Raw genomic sequence first — 6,948 nt, forward strand, 5'->3', positions numbered from 1 at the left:
CCAAAACAGTATAGTCTGTAAATAATGCAAGATTCATCATACTTCCCTAACTCAAAAATTATGAGAAAAATACCTCACTGTAGAATATTTATCAGAGCTCAATATGCAAAAAGTTTCAACATTATACCATTCTCTGAATTTTCTAGGGAATTTTTGCAACAGCGGTAAACTTTCTGTTTTCAAACAACAACATGTATACTAGCAAATTAAGCATGGTAAAGGCTATCCTTGAATTTTTTATTGAAAATATAGATGCAAAACATTATTCTAAATAACATAAAGCAAACACTAACAAAATAAAATGATGCTCCAAGCAAAACACATATCATGTGGTGAATAAAAATATAGTTCCAAGTAAAGTTACTGATGGACGAAGACGAAAGAGGGGATGCCATCCCGGGCATCCCCAAGCTTAGGCTCTTGGTTGTCCTTGAATATTACCTTGGGGTGCCTTGGGCATCCCCCAGATTAGGCTCTTGCCACTCCTTATTCAATAGTCCATCGAATCTTCACTCAAAACTTGAAAACTTCACAACACAAAACTCAACAGAAAACTCGTAAGCTCCGTTAGTATAAGAAAATAAAACCACCACTTAGGTACTGTAATGAACTCCGTCTAAATTTATATTGGTGTAATATACACTGTATTCCAACTTCTCTATGGTTCATACCCTCCGATACTACTCATAGATTCATCAAAATAAGCGAACAACACATAGAAAACAGAATCTGTCAAAAATAGAACAGTCTATAGTAATCTGTATCAAACGTATACTTATGGAACTCCAAAAAGCCTACCAAATTAGGGAGTCCTAAGCAATTTGTGTACCAATCCATAGAAGAAAGAATCATATTAGAAGTACGTTTCTGTGAATTATAAAAACTAATTTACTGGGTGCAAAAGTTTCTGATTTTCAGCAGGATCAACACAACTATCACCGTAGGCTATCCTAAAGGCCTTACTTGGCACTTTATTGAAACAAAAGCTATAGAACATGATTACTACAGTAGCATAATCATGTGAACACACAAAAACAGTAAAGGTAAATATTGGGTTGTCTCCCAACAAGCGATTTTATTTAATGCCTTTCTAGCTAGGCATGATGATGGCAATGAAGGAAATATGCCCTAGAGGCAATAATAAAGTTATTATTTATTTCCTTATTTCATGATAAATGTTTATTAATCATGCTAGAATTGTATTAACCGGAAACATGATACATGTGTGAATACATAGATAAACATATAGTCACTAGTATGTCTCTACTTGACTAGCTCATTAATAAAAGATGGTTATGTTTCCTAACCATAGACATGTGTTGTCATTTGATTAATGGGATCACATCATTAGGAGAATGATGTGATTGACATGACCCATTCCGTTAGCCTAGCACTTGATCGTTTAGTATGTTGCTATTGCTTTCTTCATGACTTATACATGTTCCTGTAACTATGAGATTATGCAACTCCCGTTTACCGGAGGAACACTTTGGGTGCTACCAAACGTCACAACGTAACTGGGTGATTATAAAGGAGTACTACAGGTGTTTCCAAAGGTACATGTTGGGTTGGCGTATTTCGAGATTAGGTTTTGTCACTCCGATTGTCGAAGAGGTATCTCTGGGCCCTCTCGGTAATGCACATCATTATAAGCCTTGCAAGCAATGTGACCAAATGAGTTGGTTACGGGATGACGCATTACGGAACGAGTAAAGAGACTTGCCGGTAACGAGATTGAACTAGGTATTGGATACCGACGATCAAATCTCGGGCAAGTAACATACCGATGACAAAGGGAACAACGTATGTTGTTATGCGGTTTGACCGATAAAGATCTTCGTAGAATATGTAGGAACCAATATGGGCATCTAGGTTCCTCTATTGGTTATTGACCGAGAATAGTTCTAGGTCATGTCTACATAGTTCTCGAACCCGTAGGGTCCGCACGCTTAACGTTACGATGACAGTTTTATTATGAGTTTATAAGTTTTGATGTACCGAAGTTTGTTCGGAGTCCCGGATGTGATCACGGATGTAACGAGGAGTCTCGAAATAGTCGAGACATAAAGATCGATATATTGGAAGCCTATATTTGGACATCGGAATCGTTCCGGGTGAAATCGGCATTTTACCGGAGTACCGGGAGGTTACCGGAACCCCCCGGGGGGTTATTGGGCCTACATGGGCCTCGAGGGAGAAGAGGGAAGGAGGCAGGAGGGGGCCACGCGCCCCTCCCCTTCCTAGTCCGAATAGGACAAGGGAAGGGGGCGGCGCCCCCCCCCTTTCCTTCCCCTCTTCCTCCTCTTTCCCCCTTCTCCTATTCCAACTAGGAAAGAAGGGAGTCCTACTCCCGGTGGGAGTAGGACTCCCCCCTTGGCGCGCCCTCCTTGGCCGGCCGCCTCCTCCCCCCTGGCTCCTTTATATACGGGGGCGGGGGGCACCCCATATACACACAAGTTGATCTACGGATCGTTCCTTAGCCGTGTGCGGTGCCCCCCTCCACCATATTCCACCTCGGTCATATCGTCGCGGAGTTTAGGCGAAGCCCTGCGCCGGTAGAGCATCATCATCGTCACCACGCCGTCGTGCTGACGGAACTCATCCCCGAAGCTTTGCTGGATCGGAGCCCGGGGATCGTCATCGAGCTGAGCGTGTGCTGAACTCGGAGGTGCCGTACGTTCGTACTTGGATCGGTCGGATCGTGAAGACGTACGACTACATCAACCGCGTTGTCATAACGCTTCCGCTTACGGTCTACGAGGGTACGTGGACTACACTCTCCCCTCTTGTTGCTATGCCATCACCATGATATTGTGTGTGCGTAGGAAATTTTTTGAAATTACTACGCTCCCCAACAGGCAATGATGCTCACATAAAAGATAAGGATTGAAACATAATGGGAGCATCATGAAGCACATGAATAGCACATTTAATCCTAACACACTTCCTATGCATAGGTATTTTGTGAGCAAACAACTTATGGGAACAATAATCAACTAGCATAGGAAGGTAAAACAAGCATAGCTTCAAAACTTTACGCACATAGAGAGGAAACTTGATATTATTGCAATTCCTACAAGCATATGTTCCTCCCGCATAATAATTTTCAGTAGCATCATGAATGAATTCAACAATATAACCAGAAACTAAAGCATTCTTTTCATGATCTACTTGCATAGAAAATTTACTACTCTTCACATAAGCAAAACTCTTCTCATTCGGAATAGTGGGAGTATCATAAGAGACTCGAATACTAAAAATTGTTTCCACATTAAAAGAGTAATGTTCAGAAAAAGGGTAATCATAATCATGACAAGTTTTATAAATATAATCATCACTACTTCTTATAGCATAAGTTTCATCACAATAATCATCATAAGTAGCACCTTTGTTCTCATCGTAATCGATTGAAACCTCTTCCAAGATAGTGGAATCATCACTAAATAAAGTTGACACTCTTCCAAATCCACTTTCATATTCATCACAATAAGATATAACATCTTCCAAAATAGTGGGATCACTACTTCCTAAAGTTGACACTCTTCCAAACCCACTTTCATCAATATTATCATAGGTAAGAGGCATGCTATCATAACAACTTTGCATATCAAAACTTGGGAGGCTAAAAATATCATCTTCATTAAACGTAGCATCCCCAAGCTTGGGACAAACATTAATTTCAGCAAATATATTCTCAAATATTTCATCCTTATCAAACATAGCTTCCCCAAGCTTGGGGCTTTTCATATCATAAGCATAATCACTCTCATCATTAATAGTATGGATAACACCAATAGTATAGCAATTACCATCATCACAATGAGTAGTAGGAGCAACATCATTTGAGAGGGATACCTTTTTACCTTTGTTGCTCCTTCTTTTTTTCACATTATGTGTGGGTTCAACCTTCTTCTTTGAGCTCCTTATTGATGAGATTGCTTGAATAGAAAGCTCCTCCTCGTTACCTGATTCATCGTAAGAAATAATAGGAGGATATTGGGAAGTCTCTTCCCTTTCATTAGTATTCTCTTCATCTTCTATTTGTTTTCTAATCTTTATGTAATTGGCAATATAAGGATTTTCAATGCAATTCACCGCACAATACATATAAATTTCCTCTAGATCAAACTCAAGAAGGTTATAACGAGCAAATTCTGGAAGAAATTTAGTTAAAAGTTTCATTTCTTTGTAACCCATAAGCAAACTAAGTTCATTATAATGTGCAAGTAAGATCAAATCATCACAAGTTTTGGACACGATTCGATCATGAAACAATTTGCATCGGAGATGTAAATGACCACTTTCATTGCAAAGTTCACAAGTACGGTGAAGGAAATATAAATTTTCAGCACTCACCCTTAGCCTTTCTTGCAACAATTTAGTTTCTACATGATTATGCCTCTTGCAATATCTATCTTCTCTATTTGGTGTATCTATGCAAATCCAATGCTCTCCACAAAAATCGACATGCTTATAAGAGACATTTTCATCATAACTAGTGCAATCATCATTAGTACTATGGATATTCAAGGAGTTCATACTAACAACATTGCAATCATGCTCGTCATTCAAAGATTTAGTGCCAAACATTTTATAGACTTCTTCTTCTAGCACTCGAGCACAATTTTCCTTTTCATCATACTTACAAAAGATATTAAAAAGATGAAGCGTATGAGGCAAACTGAATTCCATTTTTTTAGTTTTCTTTTATAGAATAAACTAGTGATAAAACAAGAAACAAAAAGATTAGATTGCAAGATCTAAATATATACCTTCAAGCACTCACCTCCCCTGCAATGGCGCCAGAAAAGAGCTTGATGTCTACTACACAACCTTCTTCTTGTAGACGTTGTTGGGCCCCCAAGTGCAGAGGTTTGTAGGACAGTAGCAAATTTCCCTCAAGTGGATGACCTAAGGTTTATCAATCCGTGGGAGGCGTAGGATGAAGATGGTCTCTCTCAAACAACCCTGCAACCAAATAACAAAAAGTCTCTTGTGCCCCCCAACACACCCAATACAATGGTAAATTTTATAGGTGCACTAGTTCGGTGAAGAGATGGTGATACAAGTGCAATATGGATGGTAGATATGAGTATTTGTAATCTGAAAATATAAAAATAGCAAGGTAACTAATGATAAAAGTGAGCGTAAACGATATTGCAATGGTAGGAAACAAGGCATAGGGTTCATACTTTCACTAGTGCAAGTTCTCTCAACAATAATAACATAATTGGATCATATAACTATCCCTCAACATGCAACAAAGAGTCACTCCAAAGTCACTAATAGCGGAGAACAAACAAAGAGATTATTGTAGGGTACGAAACCACCTCAAAGTTATCCTTTCTGATCTATCAATTCAAGAGTCCGTAGTAAAATAGCACAAAGCTATTCTTTCCATTCAATCTATCATAGAGTTCGTACTAGAATAACACCCTAAGACACAAATCAACCAAAACCCTAATGTCACCTAGATACTCCATTGCCACCTCAAGTATCCGTGGGCATGATTATACGATATGCATCACACAATCTTAGATTCATCTATTCAAACCAACACAAAGTACTTCAAAGAGTGCCCCAAAGTTTCTACCGGAGAGTCTAGACGAAAACGTGTGCCAACCCCTATGCATAAGTTCATGGAACCCTCAAGGTGATCACCAAAACATACATCAAGTAGATCACGTGAATATCCCATTGTCACCACAGATAAGCACGGGAAGACATACATCAAGTGTTCTCAAATCCTTAAAGACTCAATCCGATAAGATAACTTCAAAGGGAAAACTCAATCCACTAAAAGAGAGTAGAGGGGGAGAAACATCATAAGATCCAACTATAGTAGCAAAGCTCACGATACATCAAGCTCGTGCAAAGTCAAGAACATGAGAGAGAGAGAGAGAGAGAGATCAAACACATAGCTACTAGTACATACCCTCAGCCCCGAGGGTGAACTACTCCCTCCTCGTCATGGAGAGCGCCGAGATGATGAAGATGGCCACTGGTGATGGATTCCCCCTCCGACAAAGTGCCGGAAAGGGCTCCTGAGAGGTTTTTGGTGGCTACAGAGGCTTGCAGCGGCGGAACTTCCGATCTATTATTGTCTTCGAAGGTTTTAGGGTATATGGGATTATATAGGCGAAAGAAGTCGGTCAGGGGAGCCTCGAGGGGCCCACGAGACAGGGGGCGCCCAGTATGCCACCTCGAAGCTTCCTTGACTTCAACTCCAAGTCTCCTGGATCACGTTCGTTCCAAAAATCACGCTCCCGAAGGTTTCATTCCGTTTGGACACCGTTTGATATTCCTTTTCTTCAAAACACTGAAATAGGCAAGAAAACAGCAATATGGGTTGGGCCTCCGGTTAATAGGTTAGTCCCAAAAATAATATAAAAGTGTATAATAAAGCCTGTAAACATCCAAAACAGATAATATAATAGCATGAATGCTTCATAAATTATAGATACGTTGGAGACGTATCACCCCTTCCTCCCCCCAATCTACAATCAACAGCTCACACGTTTCACATTACGTTAATTATGTAACTGGGATTACGTAGGTGTAGCATTACTCGTCCTAAAAAACCCAACTAAGTCAACCTCCCAGCATATCGCGCGGGAAAAGACCCGGCCGCGCCGTTTTAGCCGGGATTACCGGATTACTAGTAGTAGTACCGATGGATCACACGAAGCAACAAGTTTTTTTAGGGGGCGAAGCACCTAGTTTAAAAGGAAAAAAGGCGGTACACTCACAACACTCCTGTCGTGGTCGCATTGCACCCCACACACGTTTGGTCCTACACACGGCTCACGCAAACGGAATGCGCTTCGACTTGCCTCTTCACTGACACGTGGGACTGCACTTGGAGAAACCGACCATGCGCCAAACTCCCCCCGCCCACCGCACGAAAATTCTCCCCCCCCCCACCCAAAAATTGCCCCCAAATCCTAG

Source organism: Triticum dicoccoides, chromosome 3B, assembly GCF_002162155.2.
Source record: "Triticum dicoccoides isolate Atlit2015 ecotype Zavitan chromosome 3B, WEW_v2.0, whole genome shotgun sequence".
Taxonomy (NCBI): domain Eukaryota; kingdom Viridiplantae; phylum Streptophyta; class Magnoliopsida; order Poales; family Poaceae; genus Triticum; species Triticum dicoccoides.